Here is a 23,022-nt window from a genome sequence, read left to right on the forward strand (position 1 = left end):
TCGTCAGCATATCTGATAGTGCACGGGTATTCACTTGGTGTGGGCTTTATCAAACTATAGTCCTCTCTGCTCTTTTGTTGCTCTTATTGAAAGGAGGGCACTGATCTGTAGTATGTTGTAGTATATATAGGTATATATAGCACTAAATAAGCATGCGGGCATTGAAAATCCTTTAATCATCCCGTGCGAAGTGGGCGAAGTCCACTGAATGCTTGCAATCTCATTTTGGGGCGAAAACAAACTCTGACAACGACGGAGCACTCGGAAGATCCGCTGAAGCTCCCGTTACGGGCGCGCCAGGCCGATATTCCCCTCACTGCGATATTGACCGTATCTCTCTTGTATAGTCCCGTTGCCCCATCCAAAGCCAGCGAAAGCCCGTGAGCCCAGTGAAGAGTTGTTAAGCTGTGACGTACAAGTCAATTCAATAAGCCCGTATGCACAAAGCTAAGCGGACAGCTCAGTCCGATTTACATTTTTAATTACAGCCTCCGCCCACTTTGACCATAAGCGAGCGCAGCCGTTCGACAGGTGCACGTTGATTTGTCGTTGAGTTCGTGACGGAGAGTGGAGCTGCGAGCGGGGTAGATTTGATCCTGACTGGCTGGGAACCCCTTTCTCCTTCCCCCGTGTACTCTCGTCAGGACGCACCGTACGTGTGCGCTGAAACCCGCCTACGCTTCGAGAAGTGGATAAAAAAAAGTATCACAAACACCGGTGTCATTTAAGCGACCATCCGACGAGCTTTTACCTTTTCTGGATCTTTCTGCCTGGAGCGTTGTATTCAGCTAAACCCCCCGTATAGAGAGGACTGGTAGTGGACTTAACTGACCGTACATTCTGAACAAACTCACGAACTGGACTGAGGGAACGGAACATGTTAGCGGGGGTAAGCCGAGCACATAAATAAGTCCCGTTATTCGCAAACTCACACCAGAAGGAACATCGTCACCAGATCAAAGCAAGCACGCGTACGTCAAAGCAGAAATCGACAGTCGAGCGATCCAAAAGACAAACTTGTTAAACCTATCCGTCGCGCAGTACCTAATAACAGGCTGTAACCAAAGCGTTCCTCGTCAGTGACCGTCCGAATTTGCTGGTGAAAGTGAAGCGCGTTTTCGTATTGTACTCAACTCAGGCATTCCTGTGAAGGGTTCCCATCCGTGACAGCGTTCCCAAGGATCGTTCCTAGCGCGTTCCAGTTTGCAGAGGAATTGTACAGCATATCACGTAAAGGTGCAGGAGATATATAAACTGAGAAGATGGGACACATTGGAGCTACCCTGAGATTATTAGCCTGTATGTTAACACTGGCAGTCTTATTTCAATCAGTTCACACCAGAACAGGTACGTTCTTCTTTGTCGTTTTTTCTGTGCTTTATCTTGATATGCTTTGAAGGATTTTATTCACCAGTAGTGTTCCCAGACCAAACTTGGCGAGGGTAAAGCTTAGACACACGTGTATATTTCCCGAACATTGCTTTCTGCCCACATGTCATCGTTAATCTGATAACGTACTTCATAAAGCCCTTGTTATATCGCCATGTCTTGTCGACCCAGCTGCTTCCGTACAATTAATAAGACACTGGGGAATGCCTCGTGCAAGACACACCATTGTTCGTGTCGTAAAAGTCTGTCTTTCTGATACCTGCATGTCCACGGAACATGGAAATTCCGCGTGTCAAAAACTTTACATCTGCGCTGGTCCAAAGCAATGCGATAGAAAAGGAAATGAAACTCAGATTTATGGTTCCAATATTCCCCAAGGACATTTTTAAAATCACAATTATAAAGAGAGCGCAATAAACATACCTGCCTTAATTTCTCGCCCAGGCATTAGCTCCAACGGAGACGCATGTGCCAAAGAATATATATGTTCTTATTAACTTAAAACCACAAACCATTTGAAATTTATCTTGCATAATGCGTCATATCCGACACTGCTTTTAAAAGTTTTTTTTTTCGGAACTAGTGGTTTTTTTACATTCCCTCGTTTTGACGAGAATGTCACTGTAGTATTTGTAGTGTAAGACAGACGGGCCTATGTATCCAACATGTGCAGCCAATCACTTAATCAGACTGACTATTTCGATACTTCGGTTTACTTCCATCTAGCCTAAGAGAATGTACAAAGATTGTGTAATTAGATTACAAAATTGCATTAAAAATTGCAGGAGATAGGATTGAACCAGAATTTTTAATATTTGTGAGATAATCTTCCATCGCTGTGATTTCACAGTCCTGCTATAGGTTTCCAAGAGAACTTAACTTCCGGATCAAGGCAAACATTACACATATCTGAGCTCTGATGTATTGCATTACCTCATGTGCATCGGAGGTTAGGCAATGTCATCTCATATTTAGTAGGTTAAAGTGATAAAGTTGTCCAAATTCAACATATTTCTCGGTAGTATATACTTCAGTGTTTGATTCTTGGTAGTATATACTTCAGTGTTTGATTCTCGGTAGTATATACTTCAGTGTTTGATTCTCGGTAGTATATACTTCAGTATTTGATTCTCGGTAGTATATACTTCAGTGTTTGATTCTTGGTGGTATATACTTCAGTGATTGATTCTTGGTAGTGTGTACTTCAGTGTTTGATTCTCGGTAGTATATACTTCAGTATTTGATTCTCGGTAGTATATACTTCAGTGTTTGGTTCTTGGTAGTATATACTTCAGTGTTTGATTCTCGGTAGCATATACTTCAGTGTTAAGATAACAATGGAAATCGGGACAAGCTTTGTCACACAAAATATGTTTGTATTTTGATATTGCATTATCACGCTATGCACTCCTCCAGGTATCATTTAGTGGAACATTATTTGATAACGTCACCAGATTAGTAACTCTGGCACGATACACAGATTTCTAATAGAGGTTAAACCTCTTTCATCGGCAATTTGTTTGGTTTATTCCATTTTATCTCCTGTGCAATATTTTTGAGCCTAAAACATTATTCCAGCGTATATCAGGATTAACCTGGCTGAAATACTTAGGGTATAAAAAGTAAGTATGTACAAAATCAATTATGGCAGCTGAAAATTGACTGGAATTAACATTTTCTGTACTTCGTGAACCTAACGAAAGGCTGGAATAGTTTTTGTACGATTACGAGTTACGAGACCTTACTAGGAGCCCGTTTCTTAATGAATGGCGCGAGTTTTTGTGTCATTCTATGATCGCCGTTTTATCTTAACACAGATAAAACTTAAATCCGTCGTTAAACATCCAATAAAATAAAGAGAAAATCCGCTTTATTCTTAAATACTGCCAGTTGTTGTTTAGGACATCAGAGTTCACCCTCTACTGACGCCCGTTATGTGGCGCCTGTATTGTGGAGAGTGACATGGACGGCCGATCTCTAAATCCCGTTTATGACAGTTATATTGCTCAATGTTGTAACATTCTAATCTGTCTTCAATCCCTAATCTCCTGTCAAAGCTAACGTTTTTTTAGCATTACCGGGCAAAAGGCTTCACAAATACAGATAAAAGGTTTGGTCTTTTTTTTTTCTGGCCACGATTAACCCGACGCAATGTTCTATACGACAGACCCTTGGCTTAGATCATACACATATATCGTTGCTGTGTCTAGCACTGCAAGAGTTAATCTTCTCTTGAGGCAATCTACAGAGCCTGGTAAGGATAAGATATTAACTGTATAAGTAACGGTATATCATGGACGTTTGGAATCGTTAGTCACTGCCGCACTAAACCACTTAAGGTCCGCTGTACAACACTCTAAATATTCTGATCTGATGCATTTTTTTTTTTGTTTTTTATATTTCGCGTTTCCGATATTTGCCCTCGCTACTTAAATTGTATACGATTCGGCAAGATAAGAAAAAATGAACATGTGTAGGTCTAATTGTATAGTTGCATGTGATTAGAACGAACATCCAAATCCCAGCTTAGCCCAAATTGCCAAAGCTGGCCCGAGATCAGTTTGATCACGCTAAAGAGTGCGGCCCGTAAGCCGGGTGATATATGAAATAGCTTGTCCATAGATGTGGAAAGTGTTTTGTAAAGGAAGCGTGGAAGAGAGGCAGATAGGGAGAGTGGGAGAAAAAGACGGAAAGAGACCGTGTCTTCGATCGGCTAATCCAGGGATGCAAGTCAGTCACTGTGTCAGTCCTATACAACGATATGTTGAACAGTATCGTAAAGGGCCCGATGTTGACCGCTGGGTCCCGAGAGAGGCCGACCGTTTCCGGACGAGCCGAGAATTTAGAGTTCAAATCTCACAGGGATTAGATGGGGAATAACTCATTTGTGGGCCTATAAACAGGTATACATATTTGATGACGTTATAAATGAGCGCTGGTAAACAGGTGTACTGACCACAGGATGATCGGTGATTTACACACGAGGCTTGGTTTTATCTCATTTCATACCGGACCGTCCTAACTAGCTGTCAACTCCTCTTAAGACGTCTCCTCCAGGCTGAGCACTGAACGCCATCATTTTGGTGGACGGGTTTTAATAAACTCTTAAGCTGGAGAGACAGATTTTCGCCTCCGTCTCTGATGTAGCCGCCCACATGTTGAGATGAAGCGATATTCAATCAAATAATACTTACATAGCTGCTATTCTGAGGGCCAAATGTCTGTTGTAAAATACGATATAGGGATGAATAATAGTCTGGATGATGATCAACAAATGTCAGCTTGAAGATCTGACACCTGACAAATCCAAACGAAATATTCAGCGAAGTTTTGGGGGAGTTCGTTCATTCGTTCATATACCACATCCCCAAGCGCTTCACCAATTTTGTGACCAAATGCCATTGATCACAATCTTGGAATATAGCTAATATTGCCATACTCTTTTTCCTGTAATCCTTAAATCGGATAAATTCACAGATGGGTTTCACGAAAAAACCAAAACTTCATCAAACTTCTGATAGTGACAAAGTAACATGCTGAAATTTCTTTGGTTACTAGCAGGTACCTGTGGGTTTTTTTTCCTTCTTCTTCTTTTAAGCCCGTTGCGTTATAAATTAATAAGGAAATACTAAAATTATACGTTCACATTGGAACGACGAGACAGAAAAGGTCGCAACCTGCGGATGGTCGTGGATTCCCCCCTGGCTGTGTCCACTTTCCGCTACCCAGAATGCTGGTAGTCGTCGTGTAAGTGAAAGATCCGTGAGTACGACGTAATACTCCAATCGACTAAATAAATAAATTTGGCCGATGATCTTTCATCACAGAGCAGAGTAATATGTTAACGAAGCTTATCCAACCTAGTGATAAAGACGTAAAAAACTTACTTGAAACGTCACTCAACTGATATGGATACTTTTTATTTCTAAATTTTCGTTATTTACATATCCATATACATATTATTTACATATTTAAATCCATTATTGTGCCTCCCTGTATATATAACTCTCCTAGTGATTTTTTTCACGTGTGACATTCTCTTTAAACATTCATTCCTTAGTACTGTGACAGTACCATTTCACTAACAAGAGTTGTTAAGAATGGAATAGCGTGGTTGTCTAGATTGTTTCCGATCTGGTCCAACAAACGGAAACCATGAAGTGACCAGTCCCGCGTCTGCGCTGTCCATACATCCGGGTGTCCGTCGCCGCCCAGGACAATGACTGGTGTAATCAGTCAGTCAGACAGTTGCTTGTCTTTGAGTGATTATGTGTGGTCCAGAATTAGCTATAGACAAATATGAACATATATAGACATGATACCCGGATTGTCAGATGATGGAAATTTTAGGTTACTCTCTTTGACCGCTTCGATGGCCTATGATAGTTAAAGCGTCAGCCTCGAAGTCGAGGGATTTGGAATCAAACCCGGGTCAGTTCATACGAAGACTTTAAAATCCGTAGTTGTTGCTTAATGGCTCCTCGTCAAGCCCAAGCACACACAAATATATACATAGGCTACTCATTTCATCTTTCGTTTCTCTGTAAATAATCTTTAAATCACAAGACACAGTGCTGTTTTAGCTGCAACAAACCCTACAAGTCGCTCTGTGTGTCTGTGTGGCTGGTTGGCTGGCTGGGGCGGGCAGGCAGGCGGTCTGGCTGATTGCTTGTCTGTCTGCCTGCCCGTACAAGCCTGAGTCGGTGAGCTGTACGGAGGCAGGTGTGTATGTGTTAGGATACAGTTAATGATTAATTGGTCAGATTACCTTAACACGATTTTAAACCCAGAACATATCAGAATTCTTCTTCTCAAGATACAGTGCAGAGACGACTCCACAGGCTTTTAACAACAGACACTTGACACACACACATAGGAGACGACGTCAAAGTAAAAGGGCAATCTGCTTGTCTCCTGTCGCTTTTCATCACAAGAACGGGGACATATTTCTTTACCTTTTTAATTTGTTAACCTTTATACAGAGTTTATCAGCAATCAGTCAGTTGGTCAGTCGGACTAACTGACTGATTTGTTGTAACGTCAGTAATTCATGTAATGAGAGGCCTGAGTTCAAGACGATATCGACATTGCGAAATGTCGCATGCAGCTAATGCAAATTTACATTCGTACTCTCCTGAATTACATATATTTAGATTCCTAATAATGTATTCTGTTATGAATAACATAATAGTGTGTCATATTTAACATAATATACTGTTAGTCTAATAGAATCTTTATGTTGACTTAATAGAATATGTGTGTTATATTTAACAGAATAATCTGTTGCAATAGCAGAATACATTATTTTCTGTTAAACTTAACAGATTAATTTTTTGAGTGTATAAATGTTTCGAAAGGAAGTGTAAATACATTGATTGGATGAAAATGGACGAATACTAGCCTCTGTCGTCCGACTCTAGAAACTCTGACAAGAGAAGTCACACTGCCGAAGCAGATACTTCTCGTATTTAACTAACCAACCGATGAAAGTCTGAAGAACGCTGGACTGACGTATGTTCTTGTGGTCTGTCCGAGTTGGGCGGGTCAATCACGGCGCGTGCTCCGTAACGGGGGCTTGTCAATTAGCGCATGAGCATGTCCTCGCGTTGAGCAAATGCATTGGAGCAAATTGATTATACTGAAGATGTTTTAGTGCTTGTGTCAACTTTGGGGACTAAAGAGTGGTCATTTACCACAAGTGTTTTGTAAAAACATATGTGGAGCCCACGGACAAACTTACAACATTCTAGACAAACCTATATATACCAACGACCAACTTTAAGGTTTACTATACAGGCTTATGTATACCCACGACCAAGTTTACAGCATATCACGCGAACCTCTGTATACCCACAGTATACCTGATCGGCCCATGTATACCCACACTCAACTTTCTGCTATACCGGGTGAGCGTATATATACCCACACGCAACCTTCTGGTTCACCAAGTTGGCGTATTTATACCCGCAAGCAACTTTCTGGTATACCGGGTGGAAGTATATATATCCACGACCAACCTTCCGGTATACCATACACGGGTCTATGTATACGCACAAGCAACTTTCTGCTATATCAGGTGGGCGAATATATACCCACCAGCAACCTTCTGGTGTTCCGGGTGAGCGTATATATACCTACAAGTACCCTTCAGGTATACCTGACGGTTCTATGTATACTCACGAACAACCGTCTGGTACACCGGGTGGGTGTATATGTACCCACGAGTAACCTTCCGGTATACCATACAGGTCTATATATACCCACGAGCTACTCTCTGGTACACCTGGTGGGCTTATGACTACCCACGAGCAGTCTTCCGGTATATCATACGGGTCTATATATACCCATGAGCAACTTCTGGTATACCGGGTGGGCGCATGTACACCTACGAGTAACCTTCAGGTATACCGGGCGCTTCTATGTATACCCACGAGCAGCTCTCCGTAAACCATACGGGCCTATATATACCAAAGATCACCTTCCAGTACACAGGATGGGTCTATTATACCCACTAGCAACCTTCCCGTACACAAGGCGGGTCTGAATATACCCATGAGTATATATACGGGCATATGTATACCAACAAGCAACCTTGGTATACCAGACAGCAATTTATACCCATGAACCAAACTTACAGTATTCCCATTACACGTACCTATACCCATAAACCAAGCTTACAGTATACCCATTAGACGTACATATACCCATGAACCAAACTTACAGTATACCCATTACACGTACCTATACCCATAAACCAAGCTTACAGTATACCCATTAGACGTACATATACCCATGAACCAAACTTACAGTATACCCATTACACGTACCTATACCCATAAACCAAGCTTACAGTATACCCATTAGACGTACATATACCCATAAACCAAGCTTACAGTATACCCATTAGACGTACATATACCCATGAACCAAACTTACAGTATACCCATTACACGTACCTATACCCATAAACCAAGCTTACAGTATACCCATTAGACGTACATATACCCATGAACCAAACTTAGAGTATACTTGGAAGACAACATATCGCATTTCTGTAATGAGATATTTTAATCTTCCGAATCAAAGAAGATATTTGTATGTAAATGTAGAGCTGCAAAGTTTCAATGCATTGTCAGTTGATGGATATTCATGGCACGTTGTCAGTGACTGGTAGTTGAACCGTGGGATTGAAATACAGTCGTGCTGGCACACCCGTCGGGGTGCAGTGCTGAGGATACCGTATCCCGACTGGGAGGGAATATAGAGGCCACCCAGGCCAACGAAGCATGCCATCGCAACTCTTCGTGCCTTCATACCATATCCCTCTTCCAAATCCTGGCGGCACGAGACCTGTCAACCTTTGACTTGCTAAGGTCGTTCCCTGCAGAGGATTCAATGGCTTGTTACTTAAAGGTCACGACCTCTGTGACCTCGCCCAGGGATGTGTCGCTTGACTTCCTATAATGTAACCGGAGCTTTACCAATGCCCCGGAAGGATTTCGTAACTGGCATAAACACATTAACTTTATCACTAGTAGTATCAATTAAGCAATGCCGATATTTTCATATTTTTGTTTTCAAAGTTGCTGTAAATGTATCGTGGCTGGCCGTTGAAATACCACTGCACGGTGGATTTGCGGTTTGAATGTTAGCAATTCGGCAATAAGCGACCTAAGAGATTCTGTCGTTGGCTTTTAAACGTTTGACACTGGAACAAATCCTCCATCCGTAAGTAAATTGTACCCATGCGAAATCTATGGGGTGCAGTCTCCTCACCCCACTGTCACTTCTCCCTCTTACCACCGTTTTTCAGCCCAATGCCGACAGGATTGTAGAAAGTCGGGTTCATGTCATCCTATTTGTGGCTAATATGCATCTATCCCACCTGAAACCCACATAAGCTTTCGCGGTGACGGCGAAAATCGAGACTTGCCAGACGTTCATGAGACTAGAGTGCTCACTGACCGTTATATGAACGATCCATAATGGCGGCGGTCCTCATGAAATGGTAATATTACATTTTACTTTAGACGGCAGTTCAGACATTGAGCAATAACAAATGAAAGCAGTTAGCCCGAAAGATATAATCATTTCCGAGCATAAATGTCATAAAGTTTTAATCAATACGTTTGGATATTGACAGGCACAACTGATCAACACGACTGAACCGTGGAGAGAACGTCATAATTTGACATTTCAAACACTTCCTCGTTAATCTGACTTAGCGTAAGAGCCTATTTTTCCCTGCTGGACATTTGTCCATCAATGTCAACATTTGTCCATCATTGTCAACATTTGTCCATCAATGTCAACATTTGTCCATCAGTGTCAACATCTGTCCATCAGTGTCAACATTTTCATGTTAGACAACAATTTGTATGTGAACAGTCTACTTTGTCATCTAAAAATGCGCATATCATCCCTGTAACAAAGGTTAAAAGGAAGCAACAGCTAAAACAGATGACTAAAGGTTGTGATCAAAGAATTCTGCTCTCTTTCATTACGTCACATTTATATAAAAATAAAAAAAAGTATCAAATTAATAAATTTCTTCTGGTGAAATAAATCAGTAAGCTTAATTTCCGCTCTCATAATGTCTGATCACTAATCTATGTATTGCGTTCGTGTAATTTGATTGAATACAGTATTAATCAGTTAGCAGGTTTTGGTGATATTGCTCATGATTGGTGAAAATTTCATGTAGATTTCATGAATTAATTTCAATTTAATTAATTTCAAGTGAAAGTATTTATATCATAGTCAATGACACGAAGTAGTTTAAAAAATACCAAAATGTATTCACTACTAATCTGGTTTGTACTAAACATTTATTTTTTTACGGTCAATTGCATACTCCACCCATTGTATATCGACAGAATGCATTGTACTACCGACGATGGAAGCCTAGGCTCAGCGCCTCCTGTTTAGTATGGATGTATGTGCATAGAAATTGGATGGGTGGGCTGAATATATCAGTATAATTTAGATGAATGTGAATAGGAGCTCGTAGAGGGTGCTGTACCAATTACAAGGAGATACGAGACTTCTGACCGAGACGATGTATATACCACGCAGGCGACACGCTCGCGCGCATAGTAGTATAGCGCATTGGAAGAGACTGTCTAGCTCATGGACAACTTTAATCAGGTGCGTAGTCTCAGTGGATTAAACAGTTGAGACGACCTAGAAACGGTAGTTAGCAATAAACATCTGTGTAGGAATGGTTTCATTGCGAAAGTGACCCCATCAGCTTAGGTTTTCGTTCCCAAAGAACAGACTGTCGGCTTTCTCCTGCAAGCCCAGACCTTGTATTACATTTGTTACCTCCGTCAAATAAAGCCAACTGGATGACCATAGTCACGTGAAACGACAAGCAGAACATATTCGTTTCCATACTTCAGTTTAAAGCACCATCAAGGAAAACAAGGAAACCAAGTTTGTTTCCATATTTTGATGTATTGCACCACTGCATGTTTGTATCGATATTTGGGTTTAATGCACCACTGAGAAACGACAGGCAGAGCATGTTTGTATCGGTATTTGGGTTTAACACACTAGCGAGAAACGACAGACAGGACATGTTTGTATCGATATTTGGGTTTAATGCACCGCTGAGAAACGACAGGCAGAGCATGTTTGTATCGATATTTGGGTTCAATGCACCACTGAGAAACGACAGACAGAGCATGCTTGTACCGATATTTGGGTTTAATTCACCACTGAGAAACGACAGGCAGAACATGTTTGTACCGATATTTGAGTTTAATGCACCATCCAGAAACGACAGACAGAGCATGTTTGTATCGATATTTGGGTTTAATTCACCACTGAGAAACGACAGGCAGAGCATGTTTGTACCGATATTTGAGTTTAATGCACCATCCAGAAACGACAGACAGAGCATGTTTGTATCGATATTTGGGTTTAATTCACCACTGAGAAACGACAGGCAGAGCATGTTTGTAACGATATTTGGGTTTAATGCACCGCTGAGAAACGACAGGCAGAGCATGTTTGTATCGATATTTGGGTTTAATTCACCACTGAGAAACGACAGACAGAGCATGTTTGTATCGATATTTGGGTTTAATTCACCACTGAGAAACGACAGGCAAAGCATGTTTGTAACGATATTTGGGTTTAATGCACCGCTGAGAAACGACAGACACCATGTTTGTATCGATATTTGGGTTTAATGCACCGCTGAGAAACGACAGACAGAGCATGTTTGTATCGGTATTTGGGTTTAACACACTTTCGAGAAACGACAGACAGGACATGTTTGTACCGATATTTGAATTTAATGCACTATCGAGAAACGACAGGCAGAGCATGTTTGTATCGATATTTGAGTTTAATGCACCATCAAGAAACGACAGGCAGAACATGTTTGTATCGATATTTGGGTTTAATGCACCATCAAGAAACGACAGGCAGAACATGTTTGTATCGATATTTGGGTTTAATGCACCATTGATAAACCACAGTCAAAGCATGTTTGTTTCGATATTTGGGTTTAATGCACCATTCCGGAAACGACAGGTGATCGTCCATTAAACGGAAATATCACAAACATGCCTTTCTTGTTGTTTCTCTCAGCATAAAATAAATTTATTTGTCCGGGACAACATTTTCCAGCCAGATTGAACGTTAAGGTTGAGGCCTTGCTACGATATGACGGCCACAAGTACAATGTAGGCGTATATCCAAGTGAAAAGTGGCAGCGAGTCAAAAGGGAAGGTCACAAGAGGGTAGGGAGTAAAGCCATGAAAATGCTCACTACGCGTAATGTACAAGATGTGCGATTGTTGGATTTGTGACTGCTCACGATTTCGTTAAGCTTAGGAGGCATTTGGCGAGGTTATTCCAGGTACGTTATAGGATAGCTAATGAGCAGACTGACTTTAACCAGAATTGGTACAATCAAGGCTATGGCATGCCTCAATTTGAATGTATGCGACATGTTTTCCATATAGCAGCGTGAGTGTTTGTAGTCACAAGTTTTCTTCAGATATACGGTTTTAGTGATAACATAAAAGACACGGGGTGGATATTGAAACCCGATAGAGCTATAGTTCTGCATAAAAGGATTCACATTCGCACTGAGAGAATAAGCGAATCTGCATGCTATAACAAGCAGGTGTTGAATACACTAAGCAAGCCGTTGAATACAACAAAAATTCATACCGTATTGACATTTGCATTTATGAGTAAGTAAAGAAACACATATGTTTTCGCATAGAGTGCGACTTTGTGGCATAAAACGATCACAGTTTGTTCTAAAACAAACCAAACAGGTCTTCCAGGATTATAAAAATGTCTAAAAATATATCTAAAGCTCTCTGAAATAGCCTCGATCTACTACATTGGCTGGGTATTAGTTGTAAGTTCAACGCACGTACCCTGCGGTTTGTGTACACTGGGATCAAGGTGTGGCTCGACCTCAGTCCACAGAAGAAGCCGTAGGAACGAGGTTGCATACCCTCATATTAGCAAACAGTCTAAGTCTTTTGTACACATGCGCGGGTTAAGCGCTGTGTTCTAACCCTACCATTCAGTATAGGTGACACGGGAAATCGCTGCTGGGTCACGAAAGGCGTGAAAGGGTCAGGCAGTCGGTGGAACGAGAAACAAGTCCTGATTACCCACAAAGAAGTAGTCCACGCTTGCGGAGGTGTGATGACATTTAGTAGGATACTATTTTCGGCATTTTATTTTAAATATGAAAACGCTTGGACGTCATACGGCGTATATATATATATATATATATATATATATATATATATATATATATATATATATATATATATATATATATATATATATATATATATATATATATATATATATATATATATATATACAAAGGCTATGCGTGTATGTGTGTATTGCATTGGCGTCATGCGACGTGTTTGTATACATGTATAAGTCTTCAATGGCCTGGACTGATTGCGTGTGTGCATATATTTATATGGACATGCACTTGTATGTGTGTGCAATACTTTGGACGTCATGTACATGTATAAGTTTCCTCTGGCCTGAACCTAATGCGTGTGTGTATCCATGTACATTTGAACATGCATTTGATTTATTTATTTATTTTTTCGGTGTTTTACGCCGTACTCAAGAATGTTTCACTTATACAACGGTGGCCAGCATTATGGCGGGAGGAACTGGACAGAGCCTAGGGGAAACCCACGACCATCCGCAGGTTGTTGCTGACTTTCCCACGTATGACCGGAGAACAAGCATTTGTGTTAACTGGCCTATAGATTTCAATCGCGTATATACACATTTTGACATGTGATCGAATGTGATCGCAAAGAGTTTCTGGCTCGCGTGGTCACATGTACGAACAACTGGCTAAAGCTTACTGCACAATTCCGACCAGCCTTACTCAGCCAGTGGCCATCGTGGGGAAGAAAAACTGAAAATAATAGTCATTTGTCAGTGGGGAAATGCCCTGATAAACCTAACGAATTGTCCCTAAGCTATGACCACTGACTTATTTATACTGTTTGCATAGATGAGCATCTGCCAATGGTATTAAGTCCCTGAATAAGATATCCGCTCCTTGCTACCATAACCATTTGCCTCGTCACTTTGCATCCGCTTCTATAGCCGTTTTTTGATTGGTTGGTAACGTAGATCGTCAATCGTCCCGTGTGACTGACATGACAACAAAGTGTTTCGTCCACCGAGCAGAATAGATCTAATTCCACTGCATGATATTTTCCTCTCTGTCACAAACAGGACAGCCTCTGTGGCCGAGGGGTTTTGTACGCCAGCACGGCGCAATGGCCTAGGAGCCTGTCACCAATGGGGTCCCTATGAGTTCAAGTCCCGCTCATGCTGGCTTCCTCTCCGGCCATAAGTGGGAAGGTCTGCCAGCAACCCGTGGATGGGGATACGTTTCCCCCGGCTCCCCTTGCTCCTCAAAACATAACGCTGGCCGCCATCGTATAAGTGAAATATTCTTGAGTAAGGCGTAAAGCACCAATCAAATAAATAAATAAATGAATGAACAAACAACACAGGTGTAGGCACCTCGCGCTCATGGTCTTATGGTAACGGTAACATTCTGCCGTCCTTATGATTGTTTCATCATTCATTTGAGCTATACAAGGCGATTCAAGTCGTACCTATTGAGACATGTACACATTCCCGTTAGTTAGATAAAGGTCCTTGGTTTAATCAGGTCATTTCAATATCCTCCACCAATAAAACTGAACGCCATTGTCGGAGTGAAATATTCTTGAGAACCGCTTTAAACAACAAGAAATTAGTGAATCAGATGATATAGATGCGTCGTCCCCGTACATGATTGTACACGTCAGCTATGTACTGGACAGCCCAGCACTTCTTAGATCAGCTGTATTCTCAGCCCAGTACTTTGTAAGACAACTAGTCACAGAGTCTTGTCAGTCTTACTGGCACCCTGAGGATTTGGACAAGCCGTGTCCATCTACCGTCTGGCCACCGGCGTGCAAGACAGGGCAATTCCAGAATCATTCTCTATCTAACCTGCCAACAATCTACAGAAGGTTATAAAATCAAACCAAAAACTTGGCACCGTTTTTAATTGCTTCATCGGACGTCCCTAACACGGGTGGACAAGAGGGCCTGAATGACAGAAAGCTGGATTGATGGCGTGGGTCCAGTTTTCGTCGGAAGAGGATGGACGCTGTGATGCGGTACCGCCTAGGATTCTCATATTTCAATAGCTCGTTTGAACACCGTCTTTCACCCTTACAAGGTTCCTAGCTGAATGGTATGTTGGGAAACACAAATCAAATTAGAGCTAATCGGTCTGCGTCAGACATCACTAGTGTTTACGAGATCTTTGTCCAGTTTGGGATATTTCTCTTAAACACGACAGATCGTGTCGAAATGTCAGTCGATGCTAAAAACAGGCAGATTTTTATTTATCCAAATAAGAAAACCACGTCAGTGGAAGAAACAGCGCTGTAAGCTGTTTCAAATTCTCGAAATTTTCAGGAACTTTTTTCTGACATTTTTTTATCTTCGAGGTATACCTTTTTTTTGAATAGTTGCTTAATTGATTTTGTCCCCATACATACGGAAAGATGCCTATTAATTCAGAAACCAAAAATGAACAAAAAGTATGTGGAAAAAAGTATTTGAAGGAAAGAAGATAAATTGCAGGGCTAACAACTCCTTAAATCAACAAACCGTTACTAAAGGGATCGATTTCTCAGCTTGCCTCTTGACTAAAGCACTCTGTAGACTTATCAACCAAGCAATCACTAAATTCTCACGCCCATCGATCAACCAGCCAATCAAAGCTGTTATCAATTAACCAGTAAGTCTCTTTGATCAAATCAGTTGATGTGTAATCCGTAAACCAGCCATTCGGTCAACCAACCAGTCACTGGAACATTCTTTAGAAAGATTACGACAAAATGATCGCAATCGATTTTGGACAACTTTACTGCCCAGTCCGAGCAAACAAAACCTTCGTATCCGATTTGCGAACTAATTCTGATCTGTACGTAGATGGAGTTTACATTGATCACAGTTACATCTAACGTAATTAGTGGTTTGTAACTATTCCTTTCTGATCAACACTGCATTGCTACCCCCTCCCCTCCCCTTCACCCACTCAGCCGTCTTTATTTCCGCACTCACCCGCATGTTGGCAAAATATTAGCATATTCATTATCCTGTTACCAGGCCTCAAGTCAGTTAGTAATGGGGCTGCAGGCATATACAGGTTCATTAACAATATAGTTCATTGTGTCGAAACACTCCGGTAAGGCTACACTTCTATCCAACTGTTTCTCCATCTTTCGTCTCTCTCTTTTCCTCCCATATCTTTAGTCGCCGCTCGCCACTTGGCGGATTGGCAAACAGGGTTAATACGATCATTCTCCGTCACAGGGGTTATCGATCACTCTTCAACGCAGAGGTATTGATCCTGTTAGTGCTTGCTTTTATCGAGGCCAAACTGTAGCCCCCGCTCGCGTTGTATCTTTCGCAGACCCCCAATAACACTACTCCGTAATTGAAAGGGACCATAATTGTCTTGGGGGAAACACGATTACGCAGATAATTGCTGTGACAATTACCTAGATAATGTTGTTCCGGGATGACTTTGACAAAGCTCTTTTGATACACATTTCTTGTTACCTTTTAAGTGCCCCAATCCTATCACAAGTGGACCACTTAAGTGAAAGTGCAACCAAGAGAACGAAGAAAAAAAAATCAGTACCAAAACAATAGGATTGTTTTTAGCGTCTTTATTCCGTTTCACAACTTTTCTCTTTCAGAATCAGTATTTACCGACTGTTTTAAATGACACTGTGTACTAATCGACGTCCTTTCACTGGTTCACGTTGGGGATGGGACTGGTGACGGAAAGAGATGTATGTGGGAATGTCGTACATGATGTTATCCATAGGCTTCGTAGCAGTGAACCGCTACCTTACCACTGGCTTGTCTGTGTGGCGCCTCAGGAAAGCTTGAGAATGTTCAGGTGTTGGTTCATATGTTTACCGAGGTATCACAACACTAACTTTACACCCTCATCAGCTTTTGGCACCACGTCCACAGGCCACAACACAAACTCTACATACTCAACAGACGAAGGCTAGGCGAATGGTAGTGGAATGCTAGGAGCCCGCTAGGGGTGATCTAACAATAGGCACTATATTCGCAGATCACAACAGTGCATCTATGAATTCTGTGTGAACAATAGTGGAGTACTAGAAGTATGCTAAAGCCGGAAGGGTGGTCTGACGTGTTTCATTTTCTTCTCGGCGACTACCCCACATTTACTAGGAGAAAACATACAAGGAATGTTTCAAGTTACGCATTTTTAAAATTCTAAATGATATTGTGATAGTAATTCTATTAATGAAAAAGAGTTTAACGTTTTATTGTCTTTTTTATCGTTTGTTAGCTTCAGATGTCAAAGGGATTCTCCGCTGATTATGGGCAACCGGAAGAATTGTAGCGTTTCTCTGATATCTAAGGGCATTATATGCGATAAGTAGACATACCACAAGGTCGTAACACAACTTTAATGTCACGCTGAGGTGTGATAGCCATGCCGGAAGTCGATCGTTGAAACAGCAGAATCACCTGATAGCTGACATTTGCGCTGGTTCTTGGTCAACTTCCGCCTTCAGTCCACGCTATCAAAACAAGGACTTGCAAGAAAGCGGAATCGCAGTTGTAATGTTTGTGGCAAGAAATGTACGGGTTTTATTAGAAATAATCACCCGGAATTCTTTGTTTGTTTACAGAGGCACTATTCTCTCTGTGTGTCCTGGAAGAGAATAGCGTGTGTTTCAGGTGTAAAATGAAATGTTTGCAGCGCGAAGTCTTTTTGTGCCTCGGCCGATCGCAATTCACGGCAGATCTGTCTCTATAACAAAAAGACGGGAAACAAATCCTCATGGCTAATAACATAGTTCTGAGATAGCATTTATTACATTCGGTTTCCATGGTTACAATACAGCGGAGTGGCCGATTGTGGGAATAGAGGACTCTATTATTCCGGCTAATTGTAAGTTTATCTCTGACTGGGCAACATCGAGGGTGGTATATCTACAGCGTTAACACTCTGTTATCGGCTGACATTCACCCTCTGTCTTCTCGGTGATCGCCTGATCGAGACCTCCTCGAAAAACTGCCCTGCATGATGCTACAGCGTCTGCGATTGCCAACTTTTCTGCGATTCATTTCGTGATGAAAGAAAAAAGAAAGAAGAATAAGTTAGGCCTAGTTATCGCTTTGTCGACTATGGGCCTTTTGCCAAATTTCGCTGATACTCAAGACCCGTTTTGTGCAGAAAACACATTGATTTTCGTCAGCAAAGAATACGTTTCTGTCATTGGGATATTGTCTACGCACTCAGTATTTACAAGGTGCATACATTCATATAACCACCGAATTCCATGTTTTTCCACAGGAGCATGAAACCGTACATAAACTTAAGTCAGTCTTAGTTTTAACTTTGAAACATTTTTTTTGTTTTGTTTTTTTGTTGTTTTTTTTTTAGCGCTAAAATTCTGACCTGTCAAAAATGTTGGGCAACTGTTGCGGGATCACGGTTATTGTAACATGTTCGTCTGAAAAAAAGTTTCATAAAAGGTAACTTAGACTAGACAAGTTATGGAGAAACTTGAGTAGTTGAACTTGACTATTTCCTAAAGGAAAACGGCGTCATACAAAAACAAAGTTTGCTTAACATTTTTTACAAGTCACATGATATAAGAGGTCTGTTTTTTCATGCTTACGTCTCAATCAACTTTTTCTACACCTATACGTTCTGCTCTGACTAGAATTCTTGTGAACTTTACTATCACCTCAACGAATGATTTCATTTTTGTTACTAAGCATTATGATTCATGGAACGAGCAGAATCCATGAATTTCACACATTCCCTACACGCCATTGACAAGTCGGTGTACGTTTGTGTTTTAACATCAGCAATATAACAGCCATATCATCGCTAGAATTCGGAGACAGTAAATGGAGTTTTCCATTTTATAATGAGAACATTCAAAATCAAATCAAAACGGACGGGCACTTAGAAACCAGCTAAAATAACACAAAAGTCAAAACTCATTTCATGTCTTAAAAGCATAGAGTCTAAAAAAAGTGGATTTAGATATATAGTCAAGAAATATGTGTATAGAAATGTGTAAATAATTATATTTTATTATATGGGCAAGTATATTTTAAATAACGAATGACAGCATCGCAATCGACGCTGGCAAACGATGACAAATATAACAATGACTGTCGACTGTGTAGAATCTTTGCCGAACATGAGTAAAGTCTAAATATAAAGTCAGCTAGGATATATGTTTGATGCCGTATTGGGCATCACATTCGCGAGCAGTGTCCTCCATCCAGGATAAGCCGTAATAGGGAGGGTTATTCATGGTCTGACGAGCACAAGCATGGTGCCAGTACTTATTGCCTAGCCTGAAAACAACCCTACCCTTTAAACTATAGCCCACCACTGATTATATCATATTAGATAAAATTGCTGCATCTCAATTGCTGTTATGGATAATTGACTGAAAATATTTTACCATTGTGTTTTTTTTTTCTTCTTTAATCGACGGCAAATGTATGCTGTTCCTGTATGTTATTTTTATACTGGGTGGACCCGGAATCTTTTTCCGTCTCTGAGTTCAGTCCGGTTTATTTTTCAGTCAGAATGGTAAGAGAGGAAGACACGATGTTTCTTGTCTCTGATTGGTTACGATCGACACCTCGTGCATCAATATATTACCGATCGATATAAAATATTGTAAATTTCCAGCAGGCCGAATAGAGGCTCTAGTAAATATTTGACCAGCTCTTTAAATATATTTTCACGCGATACTGCCAGGCTTTTCCAATTAAATCATTGGTCGTCACAGAATTAATCGTGCAAGTCTAAACTTTACGATAGCCAATTTGATAGCAATATGATAAAGCATACGTTATTTATTCACGTGCACTAAATCTAACTCGTCAGTGTTATGTTTGCTCGCCGATAAAAACAGTGCAAATACCAGATCTAATAATGAAACAAAATCAACGGCAAAAAAAATGAAAGGTATAGTTTTCTGCTGGTGAGAAATAATCATACATGTGTCAGATTGGTTACGCATAATTTTATACCCAAATACACCTCGCTGCGAGCAAAGGCATCACTAGATGTATGCGTTAATTTGGACACTTCAAAGCAGGATGCATGAATTATTGATTTATTGATTTATTTATTTATTTGATTGGTGTTTTACGTCGTACTCAAGAATATTTCACTTATACGACGGGGGCCAGCATTATGGTGGGTGGACACCGGGCACAGCCCGGGGGAAACCCATGACCATCCGCAGGTTGCTGACAGACCTTCCCACGTACGGCCGGAGAGGAAACCAGCATGAGCTGGACTTGAACTCACAGCGACCGCATTGGTGAGAGACTGCCTAGTCATCACGCTGCGCTAGCGCGCTAACCAACGCATGAATTATTGTTTGAATGTTATTTTTATCCGAGCCCTCTGATAATAGTCAGGACCGGTAGATCCAGGATCAATCCTTGGTCGAGTCACACCTAAGACTTTAAAAGAGGAAGTTGTAACTTCCTCGCTTGGCGTTCAGCATGAAGGGGATAGTGCAACGACTCGTTGACCCGTATCAGTATAATTGCTTGAGCGGGGCGGCTTACTTGCCTTCGGTACGTCGTCTCAGTGAAGCAGCACTAGATAAAAGAGCGGTGGAAATCCGTCCTGCTACAAGAAGGCACATTACACGTACATGCACCCTAATGATTCCTTCGTCGTCATACGACTGAAAAATTGTTGAGTGCGACGTTAAACCCCAAGCTTTCACTCACTCACTCTGATAATAGCGTATAGGTTTAGTTTGGGAAAGTATGATGGAATTACGACGTACATTTTTACACATCACGCCTCAGTGGCCGAGTAAGGCTAGCGTGCTAACGCAGCACAATTGTTCAGGATCCTGACACCATTTTGGTCACTGTAAGTTCAAGACCAAATCATGGCTTCCTATCTGGTTGTACGTGGGAAAGCCTGCCATGGCCATGGGTTTCCTCCGGGCTCTGGCGCGTTTCCTCCCACCATAATTACGCCCACCACAATATAAGTGAAATGTTCTCGAGTACGGCGTAAAACAACAATTAAATAAATAGTCAAATAAAATAAATACATTATACAGACAAAAATGTGATTTTGAAAGATATAAAATGAAGGTTGACTGAAGCAGGCACCGTCGCTGAAAAGGACAATAAAGTCTCAACGACTTGCAGTACTTCTTTATCATGTAGATACGCACATTATAAGGCTGAGTGTTCTCGCAAGTAGTTAAATTTAGGATGTGATGTATAATATCAGTACGTAGAAAACGCGCAAGTTAAAACTTGTTTTCTGTAATGACAAAGCAGTGCCGTGCTGTCTACATGTACGTCACAAGCGGGGCCACTTTGTGACAAACGTGAACGCTTTGAGACAGACTCGATCGCTTTGTGACAATCGGGAACGCTTTGCAGTATAAGTGAACGCTTTGTGACAAGTCTGAACGCTTTGTGATAAGTGTTAACGCTTTGTGATAAGCGGGAACGCTTTGTGACAGATGTGAACGTTTTGCAACAAACTGGAACGCTTTGTTACAGGCTGGACTACTTTGTAAAAGCTGGAGTGCTTCGTGACAGGCGGGACTGCTTTGTGTTAGTCGGGACCACTTTGTGATATGCATAACCGCATTTCGGTAGGAGTCCATACTTATGTTTTTTGGGTTAACGTATGAAAACTCCGTCGGTGGTGAGATAACGTGGCGCAGAAGAGAGGACGGCTTGACACACAGCTATTTGGGGTAAACTGTGTTTGCTCTGATACAGCCTTAATTAGAGTTTCACACCAGATATAGCCAAATTGGAACATTCAAAGGGAAGTAGGTGACGCGGTTATTGTCAACACAAGCGCATTATAGAACACAAATTGGATGATGGCATGGGGGTGGAGGCATGGGCCAGACTTCAGCCATCACTCTGAATCATACTGTAATAATTTACCGTGTGGCTGCCGTCATTCCTTCCAAACCTGCGTATGGTCGTAGGTTTCCTCCCACCTTTAACGCTAGCCGCCGTCGTAGGGCCTATAAGCGAAATATTCTTGAGTACAGCGGAAAGCACCAATCAAATAGATAAATAAGTCAAATAGATAAATAAGTCAAATAGATAAATAAGTCACCAATCAAACAGATAAATAAGTCACAAACATGTGGAGACTACATTTAGGACTCACGGAGTTTTAATAATGGAGTTAATCAGAATTTCGTATTAGGAGTTAACATGCATTTTTTTTAGTATTTTCAAGAACTCAGTGGATCAAAGATATTATAACGGAACATCATATTGTAATATTCGAGGGCTGTAAAACACACATGCCAAGTAATTGCTTAAACATTTTGGGGAGGAAATCGACCCTTTAAATGTTTTAATGTTCCTTTTATGATATGCTTCCGAAATGCAACTTCCCAAAAATACAAATGCGTGTAGATATGAGGGCAATGATAAGGTCACTTACTCTATCATTTTATTAGCTAAAATTCTGTTGCTCATGGCAGTACGCTTGTAAGAGCTACACGAGGGCTTGTCAGATAACAAGCTTCGTAACTTGATCTGTTTTCCCATTAAACCACGAGGTGGCGCTGTGGTCTTCCACAGTTGGAACACAGGCGCCACCTAGTGTTACAAACCGACTGAGGCAAACAAGCAAAGTAAAAGGCTTATCATTTGCTAAGCTTACACACCATAGCAACAACTTGGATTAATCGTAGATGCATGCCTAGGTAGGCGTTTATCTTTTTCCTTTGTAACAACAAGCATCTGGATTCGTGACTAAATATGCTCAAAGTGAAGGGAAGCAATTCCGTGAATTAATTTTCCTTCTATTTTATAAAAGAAACTGATCTTTGGAACGACTAAATCAATTCAAAAAATCTGACTTTTCTCTGAATTACACCTATGAAAACAATCATTTCCTGAAACATTCCACTACACCCGCACCTTTGTTGGGATGAACTCCGTAGGCAATTAGATGATTACAAATTCCACTATTTTTTCTTTATTTTTTTTTCGACGCGT

The 23,022-nt window shown here is 41.1% G+C and overlaps 1 long non-coding RNA gene across 1 annotated transcript in view; it reads left to right on the plus strand.

Annotated features, from left to right (window-relative positions):
- The first annotated feature begins 378 nt into the window (after window positions 1-378).
- Window positions 379-23,022, plus strand: part of LOC135477635 (uncharacterized) — a 56,784-nt gene continuing 34,140 nt past the window's right edge. Inside the window, exon 1 of the long non-coding RNA XR_010445222.1 lies at window positions 379-1,347. This is a non-coding gene — a long non-coding RNA (uncharacterized LOC135477635). The remainder of the gene's footprint in view (window positions 1,348-23,022) is intronic.

The sequence above is a fragment of the Liolophura sinensis genome, chromosome 11, assembly GCF_032854445.1.
Source record: "Liolophura sinensis isolate JHLJ2023 chromosome 11, CUHK_Ljap_v2, whole genome shotgun sequence".
Taxonomy (NCBI): Eukaryota; Metazoa; Mollusca; class Polyplacophora; order Chitonida; family Chitonidae; genus Liolophura; species Liolophura sinensis.